The 18,461-nt window shown below is 46.6% G+C and overlaps 1 protein-coding gene across 3 annotated transcripts in view; it reads right to left on the reverse strand.

Moving 5' to 3' along the window:
• FNDC3B (fibronectin type III domain containing 3B) overlaps positions 1-17,230 on the reverse strand; it is a 148,316-nt gene extending 131,086 nt beyond the window's left edge. The window contains exon 1 of one of the 3 annotated variants that reach the window (XM_052685753.1): positions 17,034-17,230. The gene's annotated coding sequence lies outside the window, so the exon portion shown is untranslated. Of the gene's footprint in view, positions 1-4,712; positions 4,776-10,517; positions 10,643-17,033 lie in introns of those variants that run through there. The other 2 variants (XM_052685755.1, XM_052685754.1) reach the window with 2 other exon arrangements.
• Between the last annotated feature and the right edge of the window lie 1,231 nt (positions 17,231-18,461).

An 18,461-nucleotide genomic window follows, 5' to 3' on the forward strand; every position in this document is an offset into this window, starting at 1 on the left:
GGCTGCTGCTTACCAGAGGAGTCACACAGCTTTGGAGAACATCATACTGTAAAGATATAGAATAAATCAGGGGTCTCGAAGATAACCACACAAAGTCCTTTCGGGACAGTCAGAAGTCAGATGCACAAAGCAATAATAAGAACCAGGAACTGAGCTGGGTGAAGGTAAATTACTCCACAATGAAACTGTAATAATTGAATGCAAACTTATTATTTAATCACAAAGGGAACGGTTATGCTTGTTTGTGTTTCCCTAATAATACAGCCACACTCAGCTTCAATAACGTCAATTCAACCACTGAAAATAAACTTCACCTCTGCATCCTTTAAATTACACAATACTATTCAAGCAAAATAATTCAATGGGTGAGAAGCAGAAAGCAAACTACCGTAAGCTTCGTGCAACACACAGCTCCCATTTCATTTTCACTCACTAAGTTGAGGAAATTCATTTTCACAGCTGCATTCCAAACTCTGGAAGTGCAAGAGCCTGGAGTCAATATTCAAATAAATTTCAGAAAACCACACAAACTTTTATGATGGCTCGTGTTTATCCATCCACAGCATTTTGGCTTTCTGGAAAGAAGTATTAAGAAAAAACACATTCTTTCAAAAATATTTTGTTCATAATTCTACCTGTAGTAGACCCAAATCTCAAGAAACGGACTTCAGCTTGGTTAGAATGTGAGACTGGGGAAAAGGACTACCTTAAAAAGGGAAGAAGTTTTAGAGGGTTGGGGAGAAGGTATGAATAGGAGTGCACCCTCCAAATCCCCAACAAACTGGATGCTGTGGCTACGAAAGCAATGGAGAGCATTGCAGGGAAATCCTCTGCTACCCAACAGCTGTTCACAGCAGCTCATCCCTCTCCTGATGCTCACCAAGGAAACTCCCTCACTCTTAATGAATTCTGATGAATGTTTTCCACAGCCCCAGATAAAACTCTGAACGTGGGATTTTTCCTCCAACCTTGTTTTGTGTCCCTAGGCATTGCTCTAACAAGTCCTGAAATCCAACTCACCAGTTGCTGGGCATGCTTCCTTCCCATCCCATAGATGCCTTTACTTCATGAAGCAAGCACTCACAGCATGCCAAACATAAGTGAATGCTACAGCACTACAGCAAGAGATATGTATTGCTTACTGCAGTTTTAAACACTGAGAAGTTTGCTGCCGAAAATCCATTCTGACTTGCTTTGCTCTCAGTGACCTCCCTGCTCAAGGAGGAGCAGAACAAGATTTATTACCATTTAAATGAGAAGGTCAACCTGCTGCAGCTTTTGTCTTTAAACTGAAATTCCTGTAGCAGAAGGAAAGGTGAATGCTCTCATTTTCTTCTTTCTCATCCATATACATTAAGGCACTGAAGTCTCAGAAGAGTAATTGATCAAAAATAATGAATGAGGTTCATTCTCATCCGAAATGGGCAGACTATAATACGGTTATTGTTAAGAATGCTTTGAATCAGTGAAGAAGGCTAATTTTGAAAACTTCTTGAACTGACTAAATTAAGAAGTCGTCTTGTTACTAGCAATTTCCTTCTTTTTGACAGCAAGTTGAACCTTGTATTTATCAGGCACCAAGAAAGTACTTAGACTAACAATAAACAAAGAGAAAGTATTAGCACAACCACCAACTGCTTTCTGTTTATAGCATGAACGCTGATTTAGCATCAGGTTGTAAAAGGATCAAGATTTCCTAAAGATTATCAGAAAAATGCAGAAACTTGGTGTCACCCAACAGCAGAGCGGTGCAGATGGGAGGACAGGAGGAGCAGCCAAGTTGGCAGAATGGGAACCCACTGCAGGAAGAGCCACCATGGGAAAAGCATGCTGTCTAACACGATGCACCAGTGATCACATCTGATCTCCCACAGAGATCTGCACTTGTCATCAAGTTATTTACCCACTTGGAAACGGCTGAGGTAAAGCAAGGGAGCTCCCCATCAGAACAAGGGACGAAGTCTTCGTTTCAGACTACGTTATATTTAGTTTGATGTGATCAAACACAAGGTGCAGACCATAAAAAAATAGTTTAATAAGCAATAACAAACATTAAATATATATATCTCCTTATCAGCAGCAAGAAGATGAAAATGTACAACAGAGCAAAAACATCACAGCTCGATTTACACCTCAGCATTTAGAAGACCATCAGTGGCCCCAAAACAAAAACAAGAGACAGGCGCTGCTTAATACAAGCACCAAGCCACCATTCCCCATACAGAGCTGATAGCTAACACACGGTATTTCAAGATTGTTAGAGGTTCCAATCATGCTCACAAATAAGAATTTAAATGATTACTAAAGAAGTAAAGAGGGGGTTCTGCTTTTTTTTTTTCTCTCCAGGAAGCCAAGTGATAAAGGACATAAAAGGATAATCTCAATGTCTCACCCTTATTATCCTGGATTTAACCTGTTACAAAGCCACGTGGCCTCACCGTGTGCCTTCAGCCCCACAGCCAGGCCTGCCTGCACAGCAAAGCCCTGCACAGCGCTCACTTCAAAGCAGCCGCAGCCTGGGGAATTCAGCTCTTGCCACTGGCACATACCAAGGATTCCAAATCATTTGTGCACTACTATGAAGATGTTCTCATCCATTCGGATTTCTGTTTTAACACGTTGCAGCCTTAAAAAAAAAAATAAAAATGCAGTCTCAGCATGGTACGTTCCATGTTGTTTTGGAAGCCTTTTCTTGGGTGCTAAGGATGGACAGAAAATGGGATAAGAAGTTCTAACACACACAATAATCCTATTTCCAAAAATAAAGTCCAGCTGCAAGCTCCAGAAAGAACTCCACATACCCATCGAGTTATTTTCTCCTTTTATTAGTGCAAGGATGAGAGCAGCACGGGCACTTTCTATGTTAACACCTCTTGATAACATTAGCCTCTGTAAGTTTTATCAGGGTGCTCAATGTATGCAGCTAACTGACATACATCCACATTTATTTATGCGTTACTTAACCTAAAGGAAACATGGAAACACTTGTTATTAGAAACAAAAACAACAGAAGGAAAAAAGACGGTAAACAATAAATCCTCATTGAATCTAATAGCTTTAAAGCTTTGTTAGAAACAGCCACCCCAGTGTACGTACCCACATTCAACCAAATTCTATCTGAAGTTTACAGAAGGAAGCATACACAAACAGCCTTACAAAGGCATTCTGGTAGCAGGAAGCACTTCTCTGCTACTGCTCTGGCAGCCAAGCCGTGTTACAAGCAAACCTTGCAGCCCATGGGGGAACAGACACAAAATGCATCTGCAGCACTAAACACAATTTAGTTTCACTAAAGGATTAACCAGATCACAAATTGCCAATTAATCTTGCTTTATGATTTAGGCCCGAATTCATTACAGACACAAAGGCAAGGCGTGCAGCAGACTGGAGGAAGTTAGCCTGGAATGCTTTGCACCAGCTCCTCCTGTTCCTTCTCAGTAACAACATTTTGAAGTTGTTCAGCTCTTTTTTTAATCTGAGAGTTAACTGATGGACTTGATTGATGTCAAAAAACACAAATCACTGACTATTACATATGTAATTACGCATGCTAGCAGACAGCTACATAAAAGATCCACATTTTTCAGTTCTCCAAATCTTTCCCAGTTCTTCACTTTGCCGAGAACACTAGAAATTTCCAGACTTCTGCTGTAACGTCTAAGTTTCCTTCCCCCTCTTCCATTTGGTGGATTTTCTGCCAATAACACTGTTGAAAAATAAATTCTTGTGGACAGGAAATATTCCGAGTAAAGGATATCCAGCTTTACCATACTTTAAAAGCTCTGCATTCCTCCTATCTGCCCTCGTGTCGCCCAGCTCTGAGTAGTGCAGGTCTATAGGCACACCATCCTGCCCCGGCCTCATGCCCAGGTCCAACAGCTGCTGCAAGGCTCCTCTTGGCCACATTCAGAATCACTCCTTGCACTACAGCCCAGCAGAGGAGAAGCGAGCTGCTTCCTGAGCAGTGCCTGCAACTACATCCTCCCCAACCCCTCCTGATAAGGTGCTTTAAGATGAGGGCCGCGAGCATAATTTAATGGCCTAATCTCATGGAGGTGGCTTGGCCTTTCAAGTGATCCCTTCGCTCGATTTCCTCAACAACGGCACTCCACAAAAGCAAACATCCTGGCTGTCTGGAGGGCCGGGTTCCAGCTGCAGCAGGCTCTGAGCAGGCAGGCAGCCCAGTGTAGGACGCGGCACTCGGCTCAGCAGGCTGTCTGGCCTCTGGGGTGGACCCAGAGCCACGAAGGGACTCCTGGATCTAAAATAAAACCATTTGAAAGGTCTTAAACAGCTTGCTGCATTCCCAGATGCCCAACTTGCACTCGGGCAGCTTCTGCACAAACACCCAACAGCCTCAAATCCATGTTTGTCATTGGGGGTAAGAGCAACTGGACAGAAAAACTCAGGTTTCATGAAATCACCTCAATTATATGGCATAGATATTGGGTGATGGCCATGTTTTAACTTACCATGCAACTTTTCCCTACGTGACCAGTTTCGGGCCCAAGTAAAACACCACCAAAAATCAATTATTCATACTGACAGCAATTTTTCAGCAGGCAGTAGTTTGTTTCTTAACCAGCAGCAGAGTAATCTTAAAATGCACTGTTAGAACCAGAAAGGTCAATGCAGTGCAAGGGCGATACAGGAGTGCAGTAGCAAAGGAACTAGTGCAAACGGTGTTACAAAGGAAAAGGAAAGGTACTTACCCATCTCTGAAGATTTGGAAAATCCCACAAGGGAGGGACCTCCAACTGGAAATCCTTCCACAGTGGCAGACAGCCCTTAAATGAGGTCTAGGAGAGGTGCAGCCAGGCTCCACCTATTCAGGTCACACAGCTGAATTGCCTTCACCCGTGCTCCCAGGGCTGACTGGGTCCTTTCCCCAGGTGCTCAATCAGTGGTTCAAGCCACGACTCAACAGTTACCACACATGGATTCACACTAAAATCAAGATTAGTGCTTTCTAAGGGCCCTAAGTAGCTTGCTGTCTGTGTTGAGGACCCACGGTATGGGGTTAGAGATAGATGATCTGTAAGGCCCCTTCCAACACATGCCACCCTATGATTCTGTGACAGTGAACCCACAGCTGAATGCTTCTAAAACATGCACAAGTGAGATTGACGCAGCTTATTCATTACTGGCTCGGGGCTCAAACACTTCTGAGCAAGTTCTGGATGTGCAAGCATCAAAATCTGGTCTTAAGATATACTACAAGAAGAATGATGAGATGCAGTAGGACTCCCTCTGCATAGAAGGGGGAAAAAAAAGCAGCTAAATGTCATATTTACACACCCAAAAAGCTTCATTCCATTTAGAAAGTTTTAATAGTAAAGGGAAGTCTGTCCTGTTTACCTCTCATCCCAGCACCGGAGGTTGCACGCATTCAGGCTGCGATCAGCAGCGCAAGACAACTTCAGTGGCTTTCAATTCTCAACACTGCCGGCTTTGCCTCGTTACTAGGCACAAGTTAGATCCCACTCAGTGCCTCACATCAATAACAGATGTTCAAATCAGTACTCAAGGATGTCACAGCACAATATGCCAAAATTAGCAGAGCCCAACAGCGCAGCCCTCTCACCTCAGGACAGCTCTTGGATGAGGTATACTAGATTCCAGGCCAGCCCCTTTGAGATCCCTTTGGTGCCTCCACCACCAACCACCCACAGTCACCAAAGCAGTCTGCCTGAACACCGAGAAGCTGAAAGCGATCCATCCCCAGGGGCGAGAGCTTCTTTCAGCCATGGCCAGCAAGCTCCAACTAGACAGCAGGAGAGGAAGAGCTGACACACCTGCCCATGGGCACGCAGAGGGAGCAGCGCCCACACTGCCAGCAGAAGTCTTGTCCTTAGGTGACACCGAGGCAATCTGCATGTGCCAGAACCGTTGCACAATTAGCACGCTCTTAATTTTGTACCCTTAGAGGAGCTAAGTAAGTGCACTTAATCAACTGAAAATAAAGTGATGCAAAAGAAAGCAATCCATGTTACTAATTAGTTGAAAGATGTCAAATGGAAACAAAATGAAGTGTCTAATTACATCCTATCAGTTCAAGTGTACAACACAATGCATAAAAATGTGCTACTTCCTATTTCAATCAAAACAATCCAATTAAACCCCACTGCTGAGTAATACTACAGAGAAAAAAAAGGCTTTTTTCTAGTTATATAAGAAAAGCAGCACAACTGTTAAGACCTTTCTGGTGAAGCTCCATAAGATCATAACAGTTCACTGTAAGAACCCATGCTCAATCAATAAATACCAGCTTTAGAAGAGATCCTAGATCCACTGAATCAATGAAACAAATTCCTAAGGTTTAAGGCTTCCTCTCAGCTACCTAATTTATGCAATACAATTCATCTGAAGACATTACATCAACAAAAGAGTTCCTGTTTCAGTTTCCCTCCAATACTCACATAAATTGGATACTCACTACATCTTCAGCTTCTACTCTCCAGGCATGATCATTAAGCCTACCGAAAAGCCACCGTTGACAGGTATTAATTCTTCAGGGGAAGCTTGCTTCAAAAACCTCCATCCCCATTACTGCATTATTTGCCTACAGAATGATTCTCCAGCACTGTAGGCTGGGGGGATTTCACCCTTGTTGTATATGTTTCTTTTACACCCATAGAGATCAGAAACTGATTTTTCTTCCTCTCTTGGAAAGCAGTGTGTGGCAGGCACCCAACAAAGTTCATTTTTAGGCACAAAAATGAGAATACCCACAGAGAATTCAACTGATGTAAGCAGAACCTCCCAGCACCACCACCTGAGCCTCAGTGCTTTGCATTTGGGAAGAAAGGGGAGCAGGGAGGAGGGAATGAGGGAAGAGAATACCTTATCATGCTCTCCTTAATAAAATGCCTCAACTTGAGCCAAGCGTTTAGCTAAAACAGCCAAGTAATGCTGTAGAATGGCTGAAGATAAGAACTGATCTGTCTGACATCAATCATGAACGCGCAATCTGAGTGGAAGCCACTGAAGATTATCAGAGTACCAACAACGGCATTTTAACAGCTTAAAAATGTCACAGCTTTAGGAACAAATATCCTGAATGAAGATGTACTGATCTGCATCAGAGAAAAGGCTACCGCTGTGCTTGCCAAACTCTTACTCCGATTGCAGCCCAAAAAACTGCTCCTGAAGATAAGCAGCAGCAGGAAGGGCAGAGAAAGAGAAAAGGCATGGGAGCATTTCAGAGCTCAGAACACAAAGCCCCTTCAGACATTCTTCCAAACTCAGTTTCATAGAATCTAACTGGCAAATGCAACGGATGCTTCCTGTGTCCATTTCTGACAAGTTGGTTTTGGACTTCGTGTTTCTTCTGAAGTATAAACAATTGTCACTGGGTCAGTAACAAAAGCGTAGCATTCAGAATCCTTCCGTGTGTCCTGGGAACAGCTGCAGTAAGCTGTCATACCACTTGACAATTTCATCCAAATATACTTCTCCTTACAAAAGCAAACCAAGCATTGGGAGGAAAAAAAAACAGTTTCAGTATGAGATACCAAGAATGGCAGAACTCAGTCCTCATGCAGGGCAGTATAAACATAATTGAATCTGCTGAAATCAGGACTCACTGTCATTAGAAGTAAAGTAGATTTGTAGCAGTATGCTACAAAAAAGAATTAACCAAAATGATACTTGGAATTCTTTCTATATTGTAGAGCCCTTCCCATCCCAACATCCAGGGTTCCAGAGCTCCCTCACGCCCACATTTAGGTCATTCAGTTCATCCTCACGCATGCAAAGCCTACTGCCCAGAGCACAGCCAGCTCTGGCGTCTAACAAGGATGCATTTCAAGACTGTTGTTGGGAATTCCAACAGTGCTGCACACCACCTGGAGCCCAGCACACAAACAGATCTATCACACATACCTTCCCGTTATTTATGCCTAGGTTGGTATTTCAGTGCTGGAGCTGTGCCTGAGCTCCAAAGCTGCTGTTCCTCCCTTATAGCATGGGAGCAGCAAGCACAGGAGTCACACACCCAAGGACAATCACTTCACATCCACCATCCCTTTCTCTAAGCAGACTGAAGCCCAGCTATTTTCTGCCTGAACTCTTGTTTATCTCTTACCAAGCTGCAGTAATTACCTCTGACAAAAGACAGACATTCATTAACAAACAACGACCAACCTTTATCTGTAGAACATCATCTGATCCAGCTGAAGTTCTGCTTTTAAGTCACTGTTAAACACCACGTTTTAGCAGTGACTAACCAGGAGATGCCCTCACCACACACAGCTAAAACTCGTGTTCTGATGACCGCTGCTGGATGATGCAGGGAATATAAAAGCTCTTCTCGTCAAATATGGAAAACAAGCAGCAAAGAGTTTCAGAGAACAAAGAAACCTGGATCCATTGACAGGTTGCTAAAGGGGAGGAGACTGATTTATTTAAGTGGGGAAAAAAAAAGTAATATGCTGATTTAAGGAACACTATCACTAATATGGACTGCAGGAGCTCTGCAGTCAGCAGGGAGGTGCTACTTCTGTGCAGAACTCAGGAGGAAGAACAGACAGCGATAAAAGCAAAGTACAGCTTACAGAAAGTTGGTGTGAGACCAAGCCTGCTGCCTGGAGTCAAGGCAAATCCGGAGAGCTCTTCATCATTTATACAACAAGAAAAGTGAACTCTTTTTTTCCTAAATAAATTAGGAAAGATGGAAATCTAGTGGTGTAACCCAACTGCAAAAAAACACCCAAACAACAAATGAAAATACAGCTTATGATGTTGGATTAAAAATAAAAGAAAAGCATTTACTACAATTTTCCACTCCATATTTGAAAAGAGACAAGCCACGCACTTGTAACAGATGGGTGAATCACCTCCATGAGCAAGTCAGCCCCAATGTCCTGCAATGAAGGCCAGATGCAGCTCTCTCTGCAGATCTGACGCCACCCTATTTGCTGATGGGAGCAGAACAGCTGTGTGCCATTAGGGGACATAACTTCCAGAGAAAGCAATTAAAGGGCAATGGGGGATCCCACTGATAAGGAATTCAAAGATACAGACTCAATCAATTCTAATAAAACAGGTCCTGTCAAACAAATCCTAGTGCACCTCTGACAAGATTGCACGTTGGGTGGGCAGAGATAGCTGTGTTAGCATGTGACTGTTCTGCAGCCAGCTTCTGACTTTGTGTCCTGCAGCACTGCTAAAGGCACAGGGGTAGATGAGACCAGCCAGAAGAAGAATTCCAGCAGGGCCTCGGTGAGAGCAAGTCTGCACCAACTTCATCCCCAGTGGTGCCACCTCCCTGCTCTGCTTCCCTGGCTGTAAGATAGGGTAACAAAATCTTCTGCTAGGTGCTCTGGTCTCCGCCGAGAGCAAAGCAACCATCACACTGGTTATTCACTCATGCTTAATTAATGATTTGCTAATTAAATTGACAGTCTGTCCTGGCCAGTAACATTAATTAATAAACTCAATTCACAGCATCTGGTGGTCCATGCCAGCAGCTAGAACTGTACACTATTGATTTTTCCAGGCAGTCCTTCCTAAACCAGAGGATGCTGAGCACGAGCGGGACTGCAGGAACCAGGGCACCCATCCGAGTGCATCCAGCTGTGCACACCCAGCTGCCATTAAGGCAATGTCCACCCCTCTCACATCACAGCCCTGGGGAGCTGGCAGTGGGCTCAGCCACAGCTCTGAGCCTGAAGACCATGGGTACCATCCTGACCCCTTCCCCAGTACAGGGGACACCAAAGATGGTGACATCCACCAGAGCCATGTGCTTTGACAGAGGCTGAGCTGTGCCTGGCAGTGGCCCTCAGCCAGGATCTGCCACCATCTGGGAGTTTGCTGGGCTTTTGTTTCATGTCTCCAGCCCTGATGGATGGAAACAACTTTTGATTTATCCATGTTAACATAAAGACAATTAAAACGATTTCCCCAAGGAGCTCATAAATGAAAGCATATCATACACTGCTTCATTCAGTGCAAAACCTGACTCTTTTGGAACAACAACAGCAGCAAAAACTCCGTTTGGTCACTGAAAGCAGCACCAGGAGCTGCAGGAGAACACTGAGATGAGAGCAGCATTTGGACTGGCTGCATGCTCCTCACCCCCAGAAGCATTAACTACTCACCAGCAAAAGCTTTTCTGCTGAGAAAGGGAACACCAAGGGCCAATATTAAAGCAATTTCAGAACAGCTACCAAGCAATTAGCTAGATAATGCCTTTGCTACAATGCTGATTTTTCTTCTCCGAGAGAACTGGTGCAAGCGTAAGTCATTTGTTGGTTGTGCAGCCTCTCCTGGCATTACAGGTGACCCAGGCTGGATTTTCTTCCCATATCACAGAAAATGTTTCTGCTTTGGTGTTGCACACCATTCACTACTTTATTTCAATTTTTTTCCTTTTAAACTTTCACGTTTCATTTTCTTCCAGAAAACATAAATTCAGACATTTTAGTTATTAAATATTTGCAAAACATTGAGCCTATTGCTCTCGGTACCTCTGTATTTCCACATTTCAGGGCATATCAGAACCATCCACTTACCTATTTTTGTGCCCCTACACCATCCTCAGCAACTCAGGATATGCCAAGACAAAGGTATGCAATTCAAACATGCAAGGAAGGGAGAATGGAACAGGCAAATAAGTTACAAAGAAAGAAGTCAAAGGACTGAGATCTGCTTGCAGAGACAGCACTCCAACAGCCTGGAAGGACTGAGAAACTGAAAAACGCTTTACAGCAACTTTTTGGAGTGTATCATCCTGCGTGACTGCATGACCAAGAAATGCCAAAAGGAAGCGAAACTGTTGATGTCTAACTTCAGCACTGGGTATGTACAAATATTGCCTTTCCAGTAACACAGCAGCTCTCACACATCCACTGAAGCACCCTATTCAGAGGCATACAAATCAAAACGTCACCATCCTGCATGCTGCAGAGATTACGGTCGCACAAGCATCCCAAGGCCTTGACTCCTGCACTGTATCCAGAAGCAAGAGGTGGCTGCTGTGCTACAGTCCAAAGGTCCCAGCAGTCATTCCCATAACTGTTTCCTACAGCCACTGAGGAGGGCAATGGAGACCTGGACAAGAACATCCAGCTCTATTAATCAAGAAAGGAAGGCTGCAGATCAGACACTGCGTGCATGAAACCCTGTAGATAGGAGAAAACTGAACTAGGCGATGAGACCACTCCTCCCCACAGCAGGAACTCCAGCAGCTGGGGTGCAGATAGCCACTCATAGATGGGCTTCAAATGAGGAACAAACTCGCACTCTGAAAGCCTCAGAGGATGTTTATTTTTCGTGCAATCACTAGAAGCAGCAGCAAGCAATAAGCAATTATACAGATCCGTCGGAGCAGCAAAAATAAATATGTGCAAAGCAGAATCAATGTTGATTTTGCTACAAGTTGACACATAAGAAGTACGAAGGCTGACTTTATGTAAGCATGAGTACCCTTAACAACTCAGAATGCTCCTGTCCAACATTACATCAAAATTTGCTCTGTTGAAAACCATAACATCTGACTTTTTCCTTCCTTAGTCATCAAATTCCCTGTTTGCCACTTACGGTCAACTATCAGTACAGAAGCCCAAGTGTCCCACACCAAATCCTGTCAGAGCACAGCCCTGGACCACCTCAAAGCAGAGCTGGAACGTATCACACAGCAGCAAAAACTTCCAGGAGCCCTAAGCTGCTGCCCTGTTGTGCTGGTTTATCTCCCTAGCAGAGAAACAACAGCTCAGCAGGGTACAGCACTGCCTAAGAATGATGCAGCAGTACCTGCATCCTTGTGGATAACCCCAGGGGATGGTTATGACTTCTGGGCAGAGGGCACCAGCGCTGACGTTAACCAGAAGATGAAATAAGACATTATTTTGGTATGGTCCTTTAGGTGTCAGCTACAAGGTACACTCTGATTTGCCTTATCTTGTCATGGAAGCAGATTTTTTTCCCCTTGGCATTATCTGTACTGCTTTACAGACTAAGTGTTTGCGCATCTTTATTTACAGGGGTTTGTTTTGACCTGTAAAGCAATGCTATGGTTACCCAGCTCATGTCATCTGCTCCATTTAGCCAAGTTCATTCATGTGTAAATGTTTCAATGTATAAAACATATGCATAGAAATAAACTAGCAGACAATTAACCACGTTTTCAAGAAGGCAAAGTGTTGCAGGAAAGTCAAAATAGCCCAGGCAGGAGTCAGCGCTGTGCTGAGAGAAACACCATGCTCTGCTGCTGTTCCCACTGCCATCTGGTGAAATTACCTCTTTGAAAGAGTCTGAAAAGAAATACAGCCCAGAAGAGACACTGTGGCAAATAATGACTCCAACAACCATTATTCGGGTGATAACAATACACCTAACATGTTAAAATGAGTTAACAAACAGCTCCCTAAGAGCTGCCAGCATTTTGGCTGCATAAATGAGCCCAGGCACATCCAGTGAGGAGAGGATGAATATTGTCTTGGTGAGGATATCTCCAACTCCCACTGATGGACACAGGGCCCAGCGAGGTTTGTTTTCCCAAGCTGCAGTTGCTTGGCAGTGCAGCCCAGATCAGCCTGTGTCAGGTTATTAACATCATCACCTCAGAGGTGTACATCACTAAAGAAGAGCAGAAAGATTTCCTGGGTCTCAAAAGGGTCAGTATTAATATCTTTTATATATATATAAACTGATTTATTCTCACAAGGTGATGCTTTTGCTCACAATTCAGTTGCTTGTATCAGGACATCAAAAGCAACTCTTCTGTAAGATGACATTATGTGACCGCAGGCTCACCAGAAGCAAGCCTATTAAACGCTCTTGTTATCAGCAAATGTTATCCTCTTTTTTTCTCTGCTGCATTATCCCACATTGATAAATAAATAACAAGTAAAGAGCACCACCTGATACTTAATAACCACCAGCATGAGTGTCAGCAAGCATAAGGTCACTCCTGTGATACGGATTGCCATTGGATAGCATGCGCTTCCACAATCAATGTTACTCACAAAGTGGAATAGATTCTGGCAGCTAACTAACTGAGAGAGAAACAGCAAGATGATCCCAAAAGACAGCAGGAACTCTCTTCCCAGGCTGCTTCCGGTACCGAGCTTCTAGAAAAATCGTACCTGATTGTGTTAGGTCTGATTAAAGAATCACACCGAAATACACAGGGCAAAAGACACCATGGAGATTTAGGTTGCAGCACAGAGCATCCGCATTTTATTAGTGGACAATCAGGGAGCAGGGAGCTACCACGAAAACCAGAACAGCCACGCTGAGGCCCAGAAAGGCAGCTACACACTGAGCAGGATGTGCTCAGCATTTTGCTAGCTCTGATGAACAGCATGAGGAAAGCTGTTCCTGGCATTCCAAGGATCTCAGAGGGTGGTGAGGGTCATCTCAAATTGTTGCTCACTGAAGTTTCTATTAACAGCCTCTTGAGAGCGATTTTTTTTTTTTTTTTTTTTGCTTTTCAAAACATTCCATATGAAGCACTTCTGGAGGCATGAAGTGCATGTTTAAATATATACATACACACACATTCTATTATAAGAGTCCTTTAGAAGGACCTAATAATAGAAATGTCCGCAGTCACAGGAATTACATAGGAAGCACTCAAGGAATGTGCATTTCAGCCACAGAACACTGAAACACCAAGTCAGCACTGAGCAGCCAAGCACACCATGTCACCTGCAGATCCACAGCGCATGTGATTTCAGATAATATCAATCTAACACAACAAACAAACAAACAGTGGCTACAACTCCACTCAAACCCATACTGATCACTGCTGAGCTGCTTGCACAGTACCACCAAGCAGATGACAGATGCAAACATACACACCAGCATTAGCTGCAAACTTGTTCTCTTAAAAGAACAGCATCTTAATTCCGAATCGCTTTTAGATTCAGATTATGTACAAAAGAGAACACCATAAACAGCTTTCCTTCAATATGCAGAGTGCCTGAGTTCAGTATGCCACCTCCAGAAACGCAAACTGTGTGGTCCTTGGTCCTCGAAGGGCTGATTCAGTAGTCGTTTGTTATCCATTGATAAGCAACAGCATTTACTGGTAAGTAAAGGACAGCTGAAGCTCAGGAAGCACACCATTGAGAACCAGTATGTTTTAACCTCCAGGCTTTTCCTTGCTACAAGGCAATCCCTCCTTCCATAACACCCAGAGCCATGGTAGTTGGCACCTCTGGGGAATGCTCCTGGTTGGAGGGGACTGCAGCAGACACAGCACTTTTCTCCTGAACTCGCTCAGCAGCTCCGTAGTTTCTCACCCAAAGCACAGATTTCACATCTGCAGCAGAATTTCTGCAAGGCAACCAACCTCTCCAGCGCCGCTTCAGATTGCACAATAAATCAGGTTTAATTAGTTTGTGCCTTTTTTTTTTTTGGCAGTCAGCTCTGCAATAAAAGAGGGGCGTCCACATTCATTCTGCAGAGGTGCTCAGAATAAACTGGTGAAAACGTAATCATCCCATCCCAACTGGCAAATGTTTGAGGAGTTATCTGTTTTCCACCGCCCAGCATTCCTGCCTGTAGGTGGCCTGTTACCGTTGTGTACCCAGCGTCTCCTATTTCCACTGTGTTGTTCGAAGAACTTCCCTCTTCCCACATACCTTCCATCTCCAGGGACGGATCACACGGCGACACTAAACCTTGGCCATAAACAACGTTACTTTTGATATTCCCATCCCTGAAGGATTCCCCGCTGCTGCTGTTCGGCGGCGCAGAACAGATCACCTATGCACAAGGCAGCTCTGCAGCTGGTTTGCAGAACTCTGCCTCACTGCTCTTTTGCACAGCTGAGATTTACACAGAGGTTTGTTGGCCGCCTCCGCTATTTATTTTATTTGCTGTGCGCTGAAGTCACATTTGTTTAGAATAGCCTTCCATAACTCACAGCACGTTCCACAAAACGCGTTCAGATGCACCAGGATACCGATTTCAAAACTCACTGCCTGCTAGCATGGTGTTCCTGGTGCAGAGGCTGGGACTGCTCCCAAGGCAGCCAAACTGCCAGTCCTCACGCTCCCACTGCACGCCAGCAATCCCCACATCTGCTCCTCCCAAAGCGGAGGCCAGCAGTACTGTAGAATATAATTTGCTTTATTAGCTGTGTTCTGGTCCTGAGGCTTTCAGGTAATAACAGCTGCTTTGTAAGACTTAAGATCCACACAAATTTGCTTCTGTGCTAACATTCACCAGACTGAAGCTCCACGCTTTCCGGCTATAGAGAGCAACAGCTTGTTTGATGCTAACTTCTTAGAGACACAGAACTGCCACACAATGTCTCACAGAATTGGGTTGGAAAGGACCTTAAAGGCCATCTGGTCTGACCTCCCTGCAAAGGAGGGGGAGCTGTGGGTGCAGCAGCTATCAGGTGCTCAGAGCCCTGTCTAGCCTGACCGTGGCACCCCTCATATACATCTCTGGGCAAACTGCACCAGCATTTCACCACCCTTACTGTGCCCTTCACAGACTTCAGCCAGCTGTAGAGCAACAACATGAAAAAAGCTCTCATTGCTGTCCCAGCAGCGACCTCAAATCCCAATAGCTCACAAAGATTGTGATACATATCGCCTTCCACACAGACTCCTGTGCTACATTATGAGCATAAACTTTCTCAGGGATAGTGAACTGGGAAGAACAACTCTGAGCACCTCTGGGGAAGCTGGCATTGCTGTCCCAGCAGGGTCCCAAAGCAACTTCAAAGCACAACTGCCTTCAAACTAATGAGAGAGAACCACAGAGCACTGAAGATTAGGAGAACAGCACTAAAAGCCCATTCTTGTGCAAGACCCTGCGTGACCCTGGGAACACAGCCAACAATCATTTCTTATTGGTAGCACTGGTTGCATATTCTCATACTGACAAGAAAAAGGCACAGGTGGCAGAGGGGTGAGACCACAAGTAAGGGGTTGTCCTGCAGGGGAAGAGGTTGGGGGTCCTGGGAGCATTCCCACAAGCACACTCTATCCCCCAGCAGCAATCCATCAGCCAGGGCAGCACATAAAAAAGTCAGAGAAATCACATTCTGGACATAAAACAGCATGCCAGTCTGAAATCCCACCGCCCACCACATTGGTAAGCTCAGATCAGACTAGTTTGGCACCTTGCAGAGATGTACACAGGAGCCCTGGGCTCTGCAGGGTATGTGGTCAGAGCCAACGTGGCCACGGGTACGGGTGTACCTGAGCACTGCTCTGCAGCCCAGCACCGAGCTACAGAGGGAAAAACAACACCCACTGAATAAGAAACTTGGCCTTTTCCACTTCTCAGTTTTCCCACTGTGAAAGGGAACTTGAAGGAAAGAAATGCAAACGAAATCCAACGTTACCAATGTGGAGAGCGGCAGCTCCCGCCTTTCTGCTACAAATAGCGATGGGATAAATGCTTCGTTACACCGAGCCCCGACCGCACCGCCTCAGCCAAAGCCTTGTTCAAACAGCGCATTTCTGAGAACTGGGACGGGGGGAGGCACAGCGAGGGCTGCAGACGCGTCTCAGCTTAAGTTCAGCTTTTCAAAGACTTCTTCTCTTTTCTTCCCCTCCCGTCTGTTGGTACCATGCCATTTACAGAGGTGTCTGGCGAGCAACGCACCACGTTTCCAGGATCTTCCCTCCCCAGACCGCTCAGCCAAGGGCGGACTGGCTCGGGAGGAGCTGCTCGGCTCTCCCGCAGCCTCTCCCCGCTCGGATCCCAGCGCCGCCGCGCTCCGCCGCTCCCCGGCTCCAGACTGGGACGCCGCTTCGCCCCGCTCGCAGCCCAGCCCAGCCCAGCGCCGTTCCGCCCGCGGCTCCCCGCTCTTTGCGGCGGGCGGAGGCGCTGACAGCCGCTCCGCTCTGCGCCGTGCCGCCCCTCACCAGGAGCCCGGCGAAACTCCTCTCCCCCCTCACCCATCCCAACCCCAGCACCGAGAGGGAGAAACTTTCCCCGACGGCAGCGGCCGCCGCCCCGCGATGAACAAAAGAGCCGGGAAGGGCGGGCGGCGCGGAGCCCGGGGCCGAGCGCCCAGAACGGGGAGCCCCGCTCGGCCCGGGCAGCGCCGTGCTCACCTGCGGATGGCTGTGCGGGCCGGGCCGGGCGCGGCGGCCGGCAGAGAGTCGCAGCTAGCTGGAGCGGGTGCCAGGAGGGCTTGGTGGGGATTCCGCCATGTCAGTGATGTCGGCACCACATGGGGCCCGCGGCCGGCCCACGCTACCGCGCACTCTGGAGTAGAGGCTCCCGCCGAAAAGCCGGCCGAGGCGGGCGGCGGCACGAGGCCTCCCGCTCCGCTCCGCCCCGCCCCGGGGCGGCCCCCGTCCCTCCGCCCCGTCCCCGGGCGCCGGGTGGGGGCGGTCCGGGCGGGCGGAGCGGCAGCAGTGCGGGCCGAGCCGCGGCCGGGCGGCGCCGCGCTGGTGCCCGAGTCCCGTGGCGGCTTCGATGTCCGGCGGGTCCCGGCACCCTCCGCTCTGCTCCTCTCACGGGCGAGGTGGGAGCTGGGGCAGCTCCGTGTGGGCAGCCGTGCGTCTGGTTTAGGCGGCGTTCCTCCGAGATGAAGAAATACCCGGCACGCCGCAGTGGCACAGCCGCAAAGGGGAGATGGAGTTGTCCCCGTGTAGAGTGGAGCTGTTGGGTGCTTCAGCTCTCCGTCTGCGTGGGTGCGGTGTGGGAATCGGGGTAAAGATTTAATCTGGTTACCGGAGAAGCTTAAAACGGGGCCTGAACACTCATTGTGTCATAGAATCGCACAATCATTACGGTTGGAGAAGACCTCAAAGATCCCCAACCTATTCCCCCTTGTCCACTGCCCACGTCCCTCAGTGCCACATCCTCATGGTTCTGGAGCACCTCCAAAGATGGTGACCTCACCACTCCCTGGGCAGCTGTGCCATAAGGCCTCCCCTGAGCCTCCTCCAGTCTGAACTCAGCCTCTCCCCATCAGGCTTGTGCTCCAGCCCCTTCACAGCTTCATTGCCTTTCTCTGGACATACAGTGATGCCATCTGTTTCATGAGGGGTCATTGGATTTGGCCAAGTCATAGAACTGTAGGGCCGTACAATCATTTGAGTTGAAAGAAACCTTTAATGGTTATGCAGTCTAACCCCACTGCAGTGAACACCCACAGCTTGGTCAGATTGCTCAGAGTCCCACCCAGCCTGTCCTTCAGTGTCTCCACGGATGCGGCATCTACCACCACTTTGGGCAAGCTGTGCAAGTGCTTCCCAAGTCCCTGGTTTTGTTTCTCCTATGCCCTATATCACTCACCAAATCCAGGTTTTCTTTCAGAAACTCTATGGGGTTTGATCAGCCTAGGTACATTTTCATCAGCTTCCATTAAAACAGCAACAAAAAGGCCTTCCTGTGGTCTTGATATTCTGCTTGTCAAAACTCACTCCAAAAAAATATCAGTTTGGCATAGAAGTTCAGCACAAATGTTATACCCAACTTAGCTGAGTGTTATATTAAGAGACCAAAGCACAGGAAAAATAATGAAAATAAAG

Source organism: Tympanuchus pallidicinctus, unplaced genomic scaffold, assembly GCF_026119805.1.
Source record: "Tympanuchus pallidicinctus isolate F22 unplaced genomic scaffold, pur_lepc_1.0 scaffold22, whole genome shotgun sequence".
NCBI lineage: Eukaryota > Metazoa > Chordata > Aves > Galliformes > Phasianidae > Tympanuchus > Tympanuchus pallidicinctus.